Source organism: Ipomoea nil, unplaced genomic scaffold, assembly GCF_001879475.1.
Source record: "Ipomoea nil cultivar Tokyo-kokei standard unplaced genomic scaffold, Asagao_1.1 scaffold0782, whole genome shotgun sequence".
Lineage (NCBI taxonomy): Eukaryota > Viridiplantae > Streptophyta > Magnoliopsida > Solanales > Convolvulaceae > Ipomoea > Ipomoea nil.
In genome coordinates, this window is record NW_017617210.1 from 1 (window position 1) to 19,575 (window position 19,575).

The window sequence follows — 19,575 nt, forward strand, 5'->3', positions numbered from 1 at the left end:
AAGCTAGCCCATTAAATTTTAAGCTAGCACATTCCGAGTTACAATTTGTCAAAGTATTTCTATTTCATTATCAAAATGTGTAGCAAGAATAAATAATTGGGGTATGTTTGGCATGACCCATATCCTCATCATGAACAATGATCCTCTTCTAGACCCGATTCTATCAATTCACATCACTCTGCCCTAGTAGGCTAGGACTAAGTCTATATCTACAATAAAAACCCTAGCTAATTTTATGCATCCTCCCTTTATGCAATTGAACTCATAATAACACGAAGCATCTATAACACAAAAAAGCTCAATACAAATCCCATAGAAAATCAAACTATTCATTATTTTTTACTCGCAAAGTAAAAGCACAATGAAATTCCATATTTGAAACCACAAATGAAATTGAAAGAATTGAAATTTAGGTAATGAAAAATTAGCTTTGGTCAATGTAAATTGAAGATACAAGCTAATTGAATTGAAGTAGTAATTGAATTGCAATCTTGACTTGAAATATAATCTGACCCTATTCTAAGTGGAGAGAAGCTAGAGAGAAGGTATAGAAAGTGAAATATATCCAAATTCCACTTAAAAATAACTTCCAATTTACTTTTATAGTAGCTGGAGTTGCGTATTTTTGCAAAATGCAAGGCCCGATCATGACGAACATCACATCATGGAGCCGGTCATGACGACTATACTATGCACAACAGTTCTTGTTTCTAAGCTATTTTGCACCATATAGACGTTCGAATTAGACTTTGTATATCAAAAGTTGTATATCTTTGAGTTATCTTTCCAATGCCTCTGAAGTCACTTGATTTGGACATTCCAAGGTCGAGATATAATTAAATTACCAAAATGTTGCCTAACAGAGCAGAGTTTGTCACGCTGGCTGTCACGATCGTGACCGTTAGTGTGATGCTTGGTCCTTACTCTAAAATGCATTCTTATTTATTTCTTTTGCTCCTTTGGGTCCTTGGATTATGTCATGGTACTTTCAACTTTATGTATTTCACTTCATTAACCACGACTCTTGAATACGACTTTGTGCTAATATGACTTCAAAATACAAGTAATTATTGAACTTGAATTTACGTGATTTTACAATTAGTGCCTCTCAATCATCTAAATGACACACATGAATCAAATAATGTAGCACAAAGTCATACGAATTTGATGTTAAATATGCAGATATAAATATAGTAAGAATCAATACTGATCAATATCATAGTTATTTGTTTCACCAGTAACGTATCCTTACCATTTTAGGGAAGGGATGACATTCGATTTATAGAGGTGGTTTTATTAGAACCAAACAAAAGTGTTGTTGCACTAGCAGATGCATACTTCTTCTCACCTCACCAAGGACCAGAAATCATGAATAAGCTTCCTCCACGGCGAGCTAAGCTCACCCTTTACAATAAGAGAAGGAATGAGACAAGTATATGGATTGTTGAGCTAGCTAAAGTGCAGGATGGAATGACAAGGGAAAAGTGATTTCATCCGAAGTCATTCCAGATGTTCAACCACCCATTGTACGTTTTCTGTCCTTGTATGATTGGAGTACAGATTATTGTATATGATCATGTTTAGATTTCAATCAATGTTTGTTCTTTATTGTAGGATTCTCAAGAGGATGTTGATTGTGAAGCTTTGATGAAAAGTTATCCTCCTTTATAGAGGCAATGATGAGAAGGGGCATTGATGATATGGATCTTGTGATGGTTGATCCTTGGTTAGTGAAAATTCTATTTAATTGGAGCAATCACAGCGAAATTGTTTAGGCTATTAATTTGGTAATCATAAAGTTACAAGTGAAGAGAACTTAAGCTAGTTTAGTCTGTATGGGCAGCTCAACTGGTCATAGAGGTAAAGTTTGGGAGGAATGACCAAGAATCGATTCTCACCAACGCACACCTTCGGCAGTGCTGGTTCCTCCTAGGATATAGTCATCCGAGGCTATGAACATTATTATTTATAAACACACTTTATATAAGTATTAGATGGATGCAGACGATGCGTTCTTATTGGAACCCTACTATATATTGTTCTTGTTTTTTTGCGTCAAACTATCAAAAATTTCTTTTTTCCATCAGGTGTGCTGGTTATTTTAGTGAGGCAGATTCTCCTCGTCGGAGGCTTGCTAAACCACTGGTGTTTTGCAAAACAAAGAGCAACTGCCCAATGGAAAATGGATATGCTAGGCCAGTAGAAGGAATATATGTGCTTGTGGATTTGCAGAAAATGAGATTATTGAGTTTGAAAGACCGCAAACTTGTTCCCTTACCGCCAGTTGATCCATTTAGGAATTACACCGCCGGTGAAACACGAGGAGGGATTGATCGCAGTGACGTTAAACCCCTGCATATTATTCAACCGGAGGGTCCTAGCTTTATCATTAATGGCAACTATGTAGAATGGCAAAAGGTATGATATATAATAATTCTCGTCTTTAGTCATTTTGCACATTATTTGTTCACAAAGGCAAAACTTTCTCGCCCACACACCCGATCTGATAGGATATGGAGAAGTAAATTATGGTGACTTAGCTGACCTGATAGGTTATGAAGGAGTAAATTATGGTGGCTTAGCTTAGTGTCTCATTAGGTGAAAAGACCAAGTGCACGTACACAAGAAACTTATCATATTGAGTGTAACTCGCATACTTATTACGATTGTTAGGATTCAATACTGTGTTCCTACTTCAAATCTAATGATCTACCAAATTGTTGATACACATTTTACACATTATTGTTGATACAAAATGTTGATGGTTTTACAGTGGAACTTTAGGATTGGTTTTACGCCAAAAGAAGGTTTAGTCATACATTGTGTTTCATATGTTGATGGTAGCGAGGCCGAAGACTCATAGCCCACAGGTTAAGCTTTGTGGAACTGGTTGTTCCTTATGGAGATCCAAATGATCCCCATTATAGGAAGAATGCATTTGATGCGGGAGAAGATGGGCTTGGGAAATATGCCAATTCACTCAAAGGGTTAGTAAATTAATCAATTGTTATATCATGAACTAGGGTCCAACTTGTATTTTGGATCCCGATACAAAACGACATTCAGATTATTAATATTATTTTCTGAAGGGAACATTCAGATTATTATGTGCATGTAGTTAACATATACCTTCAGTTAATAAATGATGTGTCTATTACAATTAACACATTATATATATGCAGTTAACATACTATGTACATGTATGTAACATATTATGTGCATATAGTTAATAAATTATATACTAGCAGTTTAAATATAATGTACATTTAATTTATTTATAGGTACATAATTTGTTAACTGCAAGCGCATAGTATGTTAACTGTAGGTGCATATCTTGATGTCATTTTAGAACAGGTTCTACAATGCAAACTGAACCCTGATCCATGGTATAATTTGCCTAAACTCACGCTATTTTAATTCCCAGTTCGATCAATATAATAAGAGCAATAGCTAATCAAGAAATTAAAGAAAATTTCCATTTCAGGGATGTGATTGTTTGGGATATATTAAGTACTTCGATGCACATTTTACAAATTTCACTGGTGGGGTTGAAACAATTGAGAATTGTGTGTGCTTGCACGAAGAGGATGATGGAATACTTTGGAAACATCAAGACTGGCGAACAGGCTTATCTGAAGTTCGTCGCTCAAGGCGACTCACAGCTTCTTTTATATGCACTATAGCTAACTATGAATATGCATTCTACTGGCATTTCTACCAGGCATGTTTAGTTCTTTAAAAAAAAATGTACTTGCTCTCCTATATATAACCATTTCATCTTACAATCTAAGTTTATATATGTGCCTTTACTAACAGGATGGGAAAATTGAGGCAGAAGTTAAACTTACGGAATTCTAAGTATGGGAGCTCTGCAGCCTGGGAATCAAGAAAATATGGCACCGAGATTGCTCCGGGGTTATATGCTCCGGTTCATCAACACTTCTTTGTGGCACGCATGAACATGGCTGTGGATTCTAAGCCCGGTGAAGCACACAATCAGGCTTTTGTTTCTAGCAAGCTAGCTTAGAGCTCATTATCATGTGGATCAGGTTTATTGTTTGACAATTTTTTTTTACTTGGTTATGCATTTACCTATAGGTGGTTGAAGTGAATGTGAGGGTTGAAGAACCTGGGAATGAAAATGTTCACAACAATGCATTCTATCCTCAGGAAACTTTGCTTAGATCTGAATTGCAGGCAATGCGTGACTGTGATCCCTTTTCAGCTCGCCATTGGATTGTAAGAACCATTGTTAAGATCAAATACGCTAGTTAATTAGGGTATACAAATTGTTAGACATAGGCTGGTGAAAGGCAAATCCAGCATCAGGTGGCTAGGGGATTGTTAGGGAGAAGCTTGAAGGCAAGTCCAGCACCCTGCTTCTAAAAAAATGTGGCAGTATAAAGAAATGAATTTGGATCTTTCTTATGAGTTATAACTTTTGGCCTAGTATAGTAAGCGCTTAATTAGCTGGTAGGTGCAAGGGAAATTGTTGGACAGAGGTCGGTGAATTAGCAAGCCTAACAGGAACTGCTAGGGGGAATTGTTGGCGAATGCCATTGGGCCAAGTCCAACTTTGGCTCTAAGGAAATAAATTTGCACTTCCGCTACGTGCCTACGTGATATACCTTTTGATGTAGTGGTAATGTCATATGTGATCCTTTGAGTATAGTGGTTTTGCCACGTTTAGTTCAAAACTTTCAAATTGACCACCCGTAGTCCTTTAACTTTAAAATTGTTACCATCTGTGATCCAAGTAAACCACCCATGGTTCTTCAACTTTCGAAATTTAACTAGTCGCGGTCCTCCTAAAAGGATCATGGTGGTTAAAACTTGATGGTTTAGGATCATGAGTGGTTAACTTGGACCACACGGATGGTTAAATTTGAAAGTCGAAGGACCACATGTGGTCAATTTGAAAGTTTAGGACTAAACGTGGCAAAATCACTATACTCGGAGGAATTCAAATTATATTAACTCTATATGGAAAATTATACCATAGATTAGGTCTACCTTGCATTGTAGACCATGATCCAAAAATAACCTTTAGATTTTGTACCTACAGTTGTCACAGGATAACTACACACACAAAAACGATTAACTGCAGATACGTAATATGTTAACTGCAGACACATGACGTGTTAACCAACATCTTATGTGCCTATAGTTAACCTATATTATACATTCAGTTAACAATTTATGTGTCTGTAGTTATCATATTATGTGTCTGTAATTACCACGTTTGTGTCTTCAATTTTTTTATAGATACAAAAATTGTTAACTGCAAGCTAAGTACAAAATGTGTTAATTGCAGACATATAATTTTTGGATCAAAGTTTACAATAATGCAATATGAACCTGGTTCATCGTATAACAATTTGAATCTTATGTACCATGTGATATTATGTAGGTGAGGAACACAAGGACACTGAATAGAACTGGACAACCAACCGGATACAAGCTGGTTCCAGGTCCAAATTGTTTGCCAATGGCTGGTCCAAAGGCTAAGTTTCTAAGAAGAGCTGCATTCTTGAAACACAATTTGTGGGTAACTCAATATACTCCGGGAGAAGATTTTCCAGGAGGGGAGTTTCTGAATCAAAATCGCGTGTGGGCGAGGGATTACCTTCGTGGGTAAAACAGGATCGCAGTCTAGAAGAAACTGACATTGTTCTGTGGTATGTTTTTGGAATCACGCATGTTCCTCGCTTGGAAGACTATCCTGTCATGCCAGTTGAACATATTGGGTTTATGCTCCAGGTACTTTTCGTACCTATTGAATCCTTAATCCATATGTCCTTGATTCTGGTTCTATTGGCGGGAGTCGATGAAGTGTTCAGTCCAGCACCAGGTGATTAGTGAATTGTTGGGCAGAGATTTAAAGGGCCAAGTCTAATACCAAGTGACTAGGAGATTGTTAGGCGGGGCTTGAAAGGCCAAGTTCAGCACCGGGTGATTTGGAGATTGTTGGACGGAGGTTTGATGGTCAAGTCTAACACCAAGTGACTAGGGATTTTGGGCAGAGGCTTGAAGGGCCAAGTCCGGCACCAGATAGCTAAGGGATTGTTGGACAGAGACCGAAGGGCCAAGTCCAGCACCAATGCCTCGGGAAAGGCAAATTATTGTGTGGACCATGGTCCACACAATGTTATGTGGACATACCAAAAAGTACATTTTTAATATACTAAATGTATATTATTTTTATGAGTTAATACCATCTGAGATCCTCCGAGTATAGTGATTTTGCCACGTTGAGTCCTAAACTTTCAAATTGACCATCTGTGGTCCTTCGACTTTCAAATTTAATCATCCGTGTGGTCCAAGTTAACCACCCATGATCCTAAACTATCAAGTTTTAACACCATGATCCTTTTTAGGAGGACGCGACTAGTTAAATTTCGAAAGTTGAAGAACCATGGGTGGTTTACTTGGATCACAGATGGTAACAATTTTAAAGTTAAAGGACTACGGATGGTCAATTGAATGTTTTTGGTCCTTCATGGTCAAAGTTAACCACCCATGGTCCTTCAAGTTTCGAAATTTAACCAGTCGTGGTCTTCTTGAAAGGACCATGGTGGTTAAAATTTAATAGTTGAAGGACCATGAGTGGTTAACTTGGACCATGGATGATTAAATTTAAAAGTCGAAGGACCACAGATGGTCAATTGAAAGTTTAGGACTCAACGTGGCAAAATCACTATACTCGGAGGATCTCAGATGTATTAACTCATAAAAATAATATACATTTAGTATATTAAAAATGTACTTTTTGGTATGTCCACATAACATTGTGTGGACCATGGTCCACACAATAATTTGCCTTTCCCGAGGCATTGGTGCTGGACTTGGCCCTTCGGTCTCTGTCCAACAATCCCTTAGCTATCTGGTGCCGGACTTGGCCCTTCAAGCCTCTGCCCAAAAATCCCCTAGTCACTTGGTGTTAGACTTGACCATCAAACCTCCGTCCAACAATCTCCAAATCACCCGGTGCTGAACTTGGCCTTTCAAGCCCCGCCTAACAATCTCCTAGTCACTTGGTATTAGACTTGGCCCTTTAAATCTCTGCCAACAATTCACTAATCACCTTGGTGCTGGACTGAACACTTCATCGACTCCCGCCAATAGAACCAGAATCAAGGACATATGGATTAAGGATTCAATAGGTACGAAAAGTACCTGGAGCATAAACCCAATATGTTCAACTGGCATGACAGGATAGTCTTCCAAGCGAGGAACATGCGTGATTCCAAAAACATACCACAGAACAATGTCAGTTTCTTCTAGACTGCGATCCTGTTTTACCACGAAGGTAATCCCTCGCCCACACGCGGATTTTGATTCAGAAACTCCCCTCCTGGAAAATCTTCTCCCGGAGTATATTGAGTTACCCACAAATTGTGTTTCAAGAATGCAGCTCTTCTTAGAAACTTAGCCTTTGGACCAGCCATTGGCAAACAATTTGGACCTGGAACCAGCTTGTATCCGGTTGGTTGTCCAGTTCTATTCAGTGTCCTTGTGTTCCTCACCTACATAATATCACATGGTACATAAGATTCAAATTGTTATACGATGAACCAGGTTCATATTGCATTATTGTAAACTTTGATCCAAAAATTATATGTCTGCAATTAACACATTTTGTACTTAGCTTGCAGTTAACAATTTTTGTATCTATAAAAAATTGAAGACACAAACGTGGTAATTACAGACACATAATATGATAACTACAGACACATAAATTGTTAACTGAATGTATAATATAGGTTAACTATAGGCACATAAGATGTTGGTTAACACGTCATGTGTCTGCAGTTAACATATTACGTATCTGCAGTTAATCGTTTTTGTGTGTGTAGTTATCCTGTGACAACTGTAGGTACAAAATCTAAAGGTTATTTTTGGATCATGGTCTACAATGCAAGGTAGACCTAATCTATGGTATAATTTTCCATATAGAGTTAATATAATTTGAATTCCTCCGAGTATAGTGATTTTGCCACGTTTAGTCCTAAACTTTCAAATTGACCACATGTGGTCCTTCGACTTTCAAATTTAACCATCCGTGTGGTCCAAGTTAACCACTCATGATCCTAAACCATCAAGTTTTAACCACCATGATCCTTTTAGGAGGACCGCGACTAGTTAAATTTCGAAAGTTGAAGAACCATGGGTGGTTTACTTGGATCACAGATGGTAACAATTTTAAAGTTAAAGGACTACGGGTGGTCAATTTGAAAGTTTTGAACTAAACGTGGCAAAACCACTATACTCAAAGGATCACATATGACATTACCACTACATCAAAAGGTATATCACGTAGGCACGTAGCGGAAGTGCAAATTTATTTCCTTAGAGCCAAAGTTGGACTTGGCCCAATGGCATTCGCCCAACAATTCCCCCTAGCAGTTCCTGTTAGGCTTGCTAATTCACCGACCTCTGTCCAACAATTTCCCTTGCACCTACCAGCTAATTAAGCGCTTACTATACTAGGCCAAAAGTTATAACTCATAAGAAAGATCCAAATTCATTTCTTTATACTGCCACATTTTTTAGAAGCAGGGTGCTGGACTTGCCCTTCAAGCTTCTCCCTAACAATCCCCCTAGCCACCTGATGCTGGATTTTGCCTTTCACCAGCCTATGTCTAACAATTTGTATACCCTAATTAACTAGCGTATTTGATCTTAACAATGGTTTCTTACAATCCAATGGCGAGCTGAAAAGGGATCACAGTCACGCATTGCCTGCAATTCAGATCTAAGCAAAGTTTCCTGAGGATAGAATGCATTGTTGTGAACATTTTCATTCCCAGGTTCTTCAACCCTCACATTCACTTCAACCACCTATAGGTAAATGCATAACCAAGTAAAAAAAATTGTCAAACAATAAAACCTGATCCACATGATAATGAGCTCTAAGCTAGCTTGCTAGAAACAAAAGCCTGATTGTGTGCTTCACCGGGCTTAGAATCCACAGCCATGTTCATGCGTGCCACAAAGAAGTGTTGATGAACCGGAGCATATAACCCCGGAGCAATCTCGGTGCCATATTTTCTTGATTCCCCAGGCTGCAGAGCTCCCATACTTAGAATTCCCGTAAGTTTAACTTCTGCCTCAATTTTCCCATCCTGTTAGTAAAGGCACATATATAAATACTTAGATTGTAAGATGAAATGGTTATATATAGGAGAGCAAGTACATTTTTTTTTAAAGAACTAAACATGCCTGGTAGAAATGCCAGTAGAATGCATATTCATAGTTAGCTATAGTGCATATAAAAGAAGCTGTGAGTCGCCTTGAGCGACGAACTTCAGATAAGCCTGTTCGCCAGTCTTGATGTTTCCAAAGTATTCCATCATCCTCTTCGTGCAAGCACACACAATTCTCAATTGTTTCAACCCCACCAGTGAAATTTGTAAAATGTGCATCGAAGTACTTAATATATCCCAAACAATCACATCCCTGAAATGGAAATTTTCTTTAATTTCTTGATTAGCTATTGCTCTTATTATATTGATCGAACTGGGAATTAAAATAGCGTGAGTTTAGGCAAATTATACCATGGATCAGGGTTCAGTTTGCATTGGTAGAACCTGTTCTAAAATGACATCAAGATATGCACCTACAGTTAACATACTATGCGCTTGCAGTTAACAAATTATGTACCTATAAATAAATTAAATGTACATTATATTTAAACTGCTAGTATATAATTTATTAACTATATGCACATAATATGTTACATACATGTACATAGTATGTTAACTGCCATATATATAATGTGTTAATTGTAATAGACACATCATTTATTAACTGAAGGTATATGTTAACTACATGCACATAATAATCTGAATGTTCCCTTCAGAAAATAATATTAATAATCTGAATGTCGTTTTGTATCGGGATCCAAAATACAAGTTGGACCCTAGTTCATGATATAACAATTGATTAATTTACTAACCCCTTTTGAGTGAATTGGCATATTTCCCAAGCCCATCTTCTCCCGCATCAAATGCATTCTTCCTATAATGGGGATCATTTGGATCTCCATAAGGAACAACCAGTTCCACAAAGCTTAACCTGTGGGCTATGAGTCTTCGGCCTCGGCTACCATCAACATATGAAACACAATGTATGACTAAACCTTCTTTTGGCGTAAAACCAATCCTAAAGTTCCACTGTAAACCATCAACATTTTGTATCAACAATAATGTGTAAAATGTGTATCAACAATTTGGGTAGATCATTAGATTTGAAGTAGGAACACAGTATTGAATCCTAACAATCGTAATAAGTATGCGAGTTACACTCAATATGATAAGTTTCTTGTGTACGTGCACTTGGTCTTTTCACCTAATGAGACACTAAGCTAAGCCACCATAATTTACTCCTTCATAACCTATCAGGTCAGCTAAGTCACCATAATTTACTTCTCCATATCCTATCAGATCGGGTGTGTGGGCGAGAAAGTTTTGCCTTTGTGAACAAATAATGTGCAAAATGACTAAAGACGAGAATTATTATATATCATACCTTTTGCCATTCTACATAGTTGCCATTAATGATAAAGCTAGGACCCTCCGGTTGAATAATATGCAGGGGTTTAACGTCACTGCGATCAATCCCTCCTCGTGTTTCACCGGCGGTGTAATTCCTAAATGGATCAACTGGCGGTAAGGGAACAAGTTTGCGGTCTTCAAACTCAATAATCTCCATTTTCTGCAAATCCACAAGCACATATATTCCTTCTACTGGCCTAGCATATCCATTTTCCATTGGGCAGTTGCTCTTTGTTTTGCAAAACACCAGTGGTTTAGCAAGCCTCCGACGAGGAGAATCTGCCTCACTAAAATAACCAGCACACCTGATGGAAAAAAGAAATTTTTTGATAGTTTGACGCAAAAAAACAAGAACAATATATAGTAGGGTTCCAATAAGAACGCATCGTCTGCATCCATCTAATACTTATATAAAGTGTGTTTATAAATAATAATGTTCATAGCCTCGGATGACTATATCCTAGGAGGAAACCAGCACTGCCGAAGGTGTGCGTTGGTGAGAATCGATTCTTGGTCATTCCTCCCAAACTTTACCTCTATGACCAGTTGAGCTGCCCATACAGACTAAACTAGCTTAAGTTCTCTTCACTTGTAACTTTATGATTACCAAATTAATAGCCTAAACAATTTCGCTGTGATTGCTCCAATTAAATAGAATTTTCACTAACCAAGGATCAACCATCACAAGATCCATATCATCAATGCCCCTTCTCATCATTGCCTCTATAAAAGGAGGATAACTTTTCATCAAAGCTTCACAATCAACATCCTCTTGAGAATCCTACAATAAAGAACAAACATTGATTGAAATCTAAACATGATCATATACAATAATCTGTACTCCAATCATACAAGGACAGAAAACGTACAATGGGTGGTTGAACATCTGGAATGACTTCGGATGAAATCACTTTTCCCTTGTCATGTCCATCCTGCACTTTAGCTAGCTCAACAATCCATATACTTGTCTCATTCCTTCTCTTATTGTAAAGGGTGAGCTTAGCTCGCCGTGGAGGAAGCTTATTCATGATTTCTGGTCCTTGGTGAGGGTGAGAAGAAGTATGCATCTGCTAGTGCAACAACACTTTTGTTTGGTTCTAATAAAACCACCTCTATAAATCGAATGTCATCCCTTCCCTAAAATGGTAAGGATACGTTACTGGTGAAACAAATAACTATGATATTGATCAGTATTGATTCTTACTATATTTATATCTGCATATTTAACATCAAATTCGTATGACTTTGTGCTACATTATTTGATTCATGTGTGTCATTTAGATGATTGAGAGGCACTAATTGTAAAATCACGTAAATTCAAGTTCAATAATTACTTGTATTTTGAAGTCATATTAGCACAAAGTCGTATTCAAGAGTCGTGGTTAATGAAGTGAAATACATAAAGTTGAAAGTACCATGACATAATCCAAGGACCCAAAGGAGCAAAAGAAATAAATAAGAATGCATTTTAGAGTAAGGACCAAGCATCACACTAACGGTCACGATCGTGACAGCCAGCGTGACAAACTCTGCTCTGTTAGGCAACATTTTGGTAATTTAATTATATCTCGACCTTGGAATGTCCAAATCAAGTGACTTCAGAGGCATTGGAAAGATAACTCAAAGATATACAACTTTTATGAATATCACAAAGTCTAATTCGAACGTCTATATGGTGCAAAATAGCTTAGAAACAAGAACTGTTGTGCATAGTATAGTCGTCATGACCGGCTCCATGATGTGATGTTCGTCATGATCGGGCCTTGCATTTTGCAAAAATACGCAACTCCAGCTACTATAAAAGTAAATTGGAAGTTATTTTTAAGTGGAATTTGGATATATTTCACTTTCTATACCTTCTCTCTAGCTTCTCTCCACTTAGAATAGGGTCAGATTATATTTCAAGTCAAGATTGCAATTCAATTACTACTTCAATTCAATTAGCTTGTATCTTCAATTTACATTGACCAAAGCTAATTTTTCATTACCTAAATTTCAATTCTTTCAATTTCATTTGTGGTTTCAAATATGGAATTTCATTGTGCTTTTACTTTGCGAGTAAAATAATGAATAGTTTGATTTTCTATGGGATTTGTATTGAGCTTTTTGTTGTGTTATAGATGCTTCGTGTTATTATGAGTTCAATTGCATAAAGGGAGGATGCATAAAATTAGCTAGGGTTTTTATTGTAGATATAGACTTAGTCCTAGCCTACTAGGGCAGAGTGATGTGAATTGATAGAATCGGGTCTAGAAGAGGATCATTGTTCATGATGAGGATATGGGTCATGCCAAACATACCCCAATTATTTATTCTTGCTACACATTTTGATAATGAAATAGAAATACTTTGACAAATTGTAACTCGGAATGTGCTAGCTTAAAATTTAATGGGCTAGCTTGATAACCTGAGCCAGTTAAGGCTATTCTTTGTTACAGAAGTTATGTAGAACAAAATATACATCAAGTTTATCTGCAAACTCATCTTTAGTATTTTTTTTATTCAATTTTAAATAAAATTTTAATAAATATATTACAAAACTAGTAATTGTCCCGTGTGATACACGAACTATTATTAATTTAACAAATTTACCAATTAAATTTTTGACATCCTCTAAATTAGCAAAGAAAGTAATGGTTGTGAAAAAAAAAAAATGTATTTGAGTTCTTGAGCTCAGAATTAGTTTGATTAAAAATGTAAGTATAACTATACAATGTAATATTTAATATTTTTAAAAATTTAAGTATACTATTATTATGTTGACTTTAAAGTTGACTGTTACTTGTATTATTATTTGATTTTGATTTTTTTTAAAGGAATTTGAATTTGAAACAACTACTTTAATTATATAATTAACGTATTCATTTTCAAAAAAAAAATATAATTAACGTATTTAAATAAAACTTGTAAATAAAATAACATGTGATATTTGTCAAAAATCTCCACAAAAAAATTATTAATTTGAAAAAGATTATTTATGTAAGAACTATATTTATTTTATCTCTAATTTCTCCACTTCATATATGTGGAGTCAAATTAATTATAATTGAGGTTTAAATGAATATATACACAAATTATATTAAATATAAAACTTTACCAATAAATTTGAACACAATAAACTTTTTTCCATACTTCATTATGCTTTAATATATATAGAGAGATAGAGATAGAGATAGAGTTATAATAATAAAATATAATTTATAAAACATAAATACACATAATAACTTCAAAAAATTATGTATAAATACATCTACCCACACAATTAATGCATTCATACTTGCTAATCTTGTTTCTATCAAAATGCATTCACACTTTGGAGGGAAAATTATGTTGCTAGATTCTGCTTTATTATATATAAAAAGAAAAGATAAAATATTTTTATAAAAATAAATAATGAAAAATTAAAAACTTACTATAAATATTATATTATAGTGTAAGTATATTAATTAATTATAGTTAGAATTTGGAAATGGGGGTTTAGATTGATCGATGATGTAGAAGTTTATATTTATTTGTGTAAATGCATTAGTTTATTAAAATTGAAAGTTTATAATGTTAATTTCAAAATGTAAAAGTTTTAGTTAATCTCCTCGGATAAGCTTGACAGCCTGAGGTTTTACGGTTAGTCCAAGATTAGTTTTGAACCCTACAAAAAAATGATTAGCACGAACCGATAAACACGACAACATGATCGGGCTAGCCCAAGGCTGTACAGACTGGTCGGATTGATATCCCTAATTGGTACCTCAAGAAACTAATGTTGGAAAAATTAACTAAAATTGACATTATTTAAAGTGGTCATTTTGTGTTATCATTTTTATGGGGGTTCACTTCAAATTTGGGTCACGTCAATGGTGATTTGGATTCTCTTAAGTGAGGGGTTTAATTTGATATATTTACACTCAAAATAGATAATATGTAAATGAGAAATTGGTTTTCGATCAAAGTATATCCATTTGAATTTGGAAAATAGAGTTGGAAGGACGACTTTAAGTATTTTTTTTGTCCCATACACATTGAAAAATGGATGTAAGTTAGCGCTAGTGTATACAATTAAAATTTGTAAATAATTTGATTTGTATAGTATATAGGTTCCCTCGTTGGCGTAGATCGAAGAGCAATAGCTAGCAGAATATATGTGATTCCCACACCTTGATTATTCAAACTTAATTTTATTTCTAATTTTGTGAAAAGGAGAAATCACCATTTTGGTCATTCAATTGTTTCTCAACTGTTAATGTAGTTCATAGTTTTAAATTTCAACAAATTTGATTCTCGAATTGTTTAAAATTTCGTCAATTAAACCCTTCGAGAATCAAATTGAAATTTTAAAAATAGGAAAATCACCATTTTATTTTGGTCCCTCATAAGAGTTTAATTGACGAAATTTTAAACAATTCGATAATCAAATTAGTTGAAACTGAAAACTAAGAACTACATTGACGTACAGTTCGGAAACAATTGTGAAAAATAAACTAGCTAGAGAGTGAATTCCTTAAAAACTATGTCAAATACGCCACTTATTTTAGGATAGATATAGATCAGAGTCGGGGCTAGATTTTGGGCTATGCAAGCTGAACTACAGTACATGGCCCCAAATTTTAGAGGCCCAATATTTAATTTTTACCTAACTAGTTTAGAAATAAAAACTAAAAGTTTTCAATTAAACTTAAAAGGTTTTATAAAGAAAGGGTAGGAATGTGTTTATGTTATTTTAACTTGGAGGTTAGAGGTTTGAAATTTGTGTGCTGCTCCAGCTTTGGACATCTCTCTATTTTCTTAATACTTTTGAATCATCAAACTGCACACGATAATGCAATTAGGTCATCTAAAAAACCAACCATTGGATCCCTAAACTAACCAATTTCAAACAATTTTTCCAATTTGCAAGTTTCCAACATGTCATTCTCCCAAATTAATTAATTTTTAAAAACTAAATTTCAAAAATTAGTCATTTAAATAAATAAATAATAATAATAATAATAAAGAAAAAAACTCCGGCCAGAGCCAAATAAACCTTCTTTGTCTCCACGACCGGGGACAAAGAGTTTCTTCGTCTCCATGGGCGGAGACGAAGAAGGTTTCTTGGTCTCTGGCCTTGGAGACGAAGAAACTCTTCGTCTCCACGGCCGGAAACGAAGAGTTTCTTCATCTCTGGCCATGGAGACGAAGAAACTCTCTTCGTCTCCATGGCCAGAGACGATGAAACTCTTCGTCCCCGCCGTGGAGACAAAGAAGGTTTCTTCGTCTCCGGCTGGAGTCCTGGTTTTTGTTTTTGTTTTGCTTTTTTTTTTCATTTAAATAATTAATTTTTAAAATTTATTTTTAAAAAATAATTAATTTGGGAGGATGACCTGTTGACTTGTTGGAAACTTGCAAATTGGAAGAATTATTTAAAATTGGTTAATTTAGGGACCCAATTGTTAATTTTTAGATTCAGTGGTCTAATTGCATTATCGTGTGCAGTTCGATGGCCTTATAAGTAATAATTGTTTCCTTATCCTTATAAGTAATATATATATACTTTTTGTTATGGTCCACACAGCACTGCGTGGATCATAGTCCACACAATAATTTGCTCATTGGCACAAAACACAAAATTAAAAAAAAAAAAAAAAAAAAAAAAAATCACAAAATTTTAAAGATTTGAATATAACTGTGACGAAGCACAGTTTTGGATTTTTGCATAAATAAGCCTATCTATTTATTTATTGGAATCCCACCATCTGGATTTTGAGACAGACTCCCAAATCATTTATGTGTATCAATAATTGAGAATTTCGTCCACCTACGTCGTGATCTACGTGCTATTCTTCATCTTCCTCCAGTTGTCCCTTTAGTTTTATTTGTTTAGGCATGTTTACAAAAAATATTAAATAATACAAAAAATTAAATCAATTTTGCTAATATTTTCCAACAAAAATTTGTATTATTTGCTAGCCTACAAATACTACCTAAGTACCTAGAAGTGCTTTAGGTGAAACTGATGTTAGGTCAAAGAACCACAATAAAGTAAATTAGCTTACGTTATTCACATGAAGTCAAAATTGAAATATTATAATTATCAAATCAATTGTTTAACTAACTCAGTAAGAGTTACCAAAAAAAAAAAAAAAAAAAAAAAATTGTATTCTTGTTTATGCTTTACACTTGATGGATGCAGGCATGCTTCCTTAATTGATTACAGATTTACTGCAAAGGCACAGCCCAATATCTTTAAAAAATAACATTTATATTTATTTAATAATCAACTTTTTAAAGAATATATATATATATATATATATAAGAAAAAGATCGTATGAGAACTTACTCTTAATAAAGAATTGGGAGTAAAATTTTGTCATTCATCTAGAAAATTATAAAGGATTTAAAGTAAGGGGATATAAAGAGTGACAATATTTTGATAAATAACTCGAATTTTAATATATTGCACCTGATGCAACTAATATGCCGTCTGCGGAATCGACAATACCTAAACTTATCAAATCTAGAAAGCTCTGTGGCGGATGGTGGTAGTAGTTGCACTTAGAGTTATCAATGCGGGTTGATGGAGCGGGGCCCGCCAAAGCCTGCCTTTCGGCGGGGCGGGCTAAAAAGCCCGTTTTTAATATGGGCCTAGGTAGGGGCAACTCGTCCCGCCGCCCTTAGGCCCGCGGGCTCCCGCCAAAGCCCATCATTTTTTTTAATATTTATTTACCATGTGTCCCTAAAGTCTAAACTATAATGTGTCTATGTTAATAACTTAATTGTTATCTACTTAAAACACTTATCATCACATATCTAATAAATTTAAAAACAACTACTCAAATATTGAAATATATTATAGGGACTAGGGAGTTCCGCTTAGGGCTTTAGAGTTTTAGAGTTTTAGTTTTTACTTTTTAGTTTCAGTTTTATTTTATATTTTTATTTTTATTTTAGGAATTTAGTCATTTAAGATTAGGATTAGGATTTAGAACTTAAAAAATAAATAAATAATAAATAAATAAAAAGGTGGGCTGGAGCTTAGCTCGCGGCGAGCAAAAAAACCTGTTTTTATACGGGTTTTTAAAACACGAGCTCATCCCGCCCTTTTGGTGAGACGGGGCGGGAAAGCCCGGCGGGCTAAACTCATTTTGACGACTCTAGTTGCACTATGTTGTACTCCTCGGTATAGGCTAGCACCTCGCTTGGCTACGCAATTAATGGTGTCAAAGGTATCGATGTCGTGGGCATCGGTTGGAGTAATCTTGAGGGCTTGATTGGTATCAGCGGCCCTGCTCCCATGACCCTCATGTTCCGCTTCAAGTGTAATTATGTAGGTCTTTTTGACACCTTTTTATTTCTTCTATAGGTTTTTCTTCTCCAAGCAACCCAACTCTCATGGCCCAATTTGTTTCCTCAGCTTCGGCGTACTGGTTGGCTTTAGCCATCATGGCTATGTAATTACTAGTTAGTCAAGGTCTTTCTCCTGAGATTTTTGTACAAGTCTCTAGCTCTTAAGGCCTCAATAAACATGGTGATGGCAGAATTGGCGTCCATCCCGTCGACTTTTGCTACTTCTGCATGTCATCTAGTCATGAACTCGGTGAGAGATTCATTATAATTTTGTCTAATCGTGGCTAGATAGGAGAAATGTTCCATGATCTTCCTTTAATTTATAAAGTGGGTGGTGAACCTGACCGCCAAATCATGGAATAAATTGATAGATCCTCGTGTTAGATTCATGAACTATCATTGGGCCGGACACCTCAAGGTCGAGAAGAAAATTCTTCAAAGAACTGTTTCTGTGGACCCCATTAATATCATGGCGACCTATTTAGTCATGATGTGTTCCTGCGAGTCTCCTACACCGTCAAATTATTTGATGCTAAGCGCCTTGAAATTAACCGTGAAAGGCTTGTTCATGATCCTCGACGTTAAAGGAAGGGGTATTTGTGATTTTCGAAATCACTGGCGGATCTAATGTTCCTTCTATTGGACAAGTTCTTCAATTTTCTTGTTCATTATGTTGGTCCACCCTTTGAGCTGGGGGAAGGCTGTTTAGGTTTCATTTTGGGATTGCGATTCTGATTTTGAGAAGGAGATTTTCAGACATTCAAAGGGCTTTCGATTATGATTTTTAGGTTTATTTCGCCTATATTATTACATTAAAGAGATGAATGGATGCCACATCAATACACGTCTCTGCCACATATACTAAATACGACACGTCGCACCCAAGTCAGCGCCACATCACCAACTTATAACCTTTAACTTGAGGGTAACCTGTAAAAAATGCTAGGTGAATAAATTTTTTTGGTTTGAGAATCGAATAAACACTTATATAAGTTTAGGGTGCGGGATGACATTTCGTAGTTGGTTCATGGTGCTATTTGGCACTTGAACCTATAATTTATATTTAATAATACAAACATTAAATATAAGTATTTAATAAAATAAAAAAAAATGCATATAAAATAATTAAAGGATATATTTAGAAGTATAAAAAGGAACAAGGGCAAAAAGGTCAATTTCTGCCCCATCCCATATTTGGCGTGGATGAACAGTGCCGCGCCATATATATGGCGCGGCACTATTCATCCACGCCAAAATATTTGACGTTTTGCCTTAAAGAAACGCCAGTTAGAGCTCCAAAAAATGATGGGATAGCAGAATGGTGTGAATTTTTGTCGATTTAGTGCTCAATTGGAGATGCTCTAAATAATGAACATTGTACCTTCAATATATTAAAAAGAGTTTATTACCGAAATGGTCCCTCGACTATTGCAAAATTACCAATTTAGTCCTTGACAATTTTTCTTACCCAATTAAATCTTTGACTTTAAAAATATTAATCATTTTGATCCTCCGTTAAAATTTCATTCATAAACGGTTAAATTTAAGGATAAAGAGGTAATTTCATATATTTTATTTATTAAAACTTTTCTTTCTTCCTAGTCTTTCCACTCCCTTCATCGATGCCTGGTTTAGACGATTGGGATCATCCTTTCACTGATCTAGAACTCGTAGAAATCGAAGCCGCTTTTTCAATCTGCCA

General features: G+C 35.5%; 2 pseudogenes; one reads left to right on the forward strand and one right to left on the reverse strand.

Annotated features, from left to right (window-relative positions):
* Nucleotides 1–1,260: 1,260 nt before the first annotated feature.
* On the forward strand, nucleotides 1,261–5,859 carry LOC109177008 (annotated as a pseudogene).
* A 1,221-nt stretch (nucleotides 5,860–7,080) lies between these two features.
* Nucleotides 7,081–11,698, reverse strand: LOC109177009 (annotated as a pseudogene).
* Nucleotides 11,699–19,575: the final 7,877 nt, after the last annotated feature.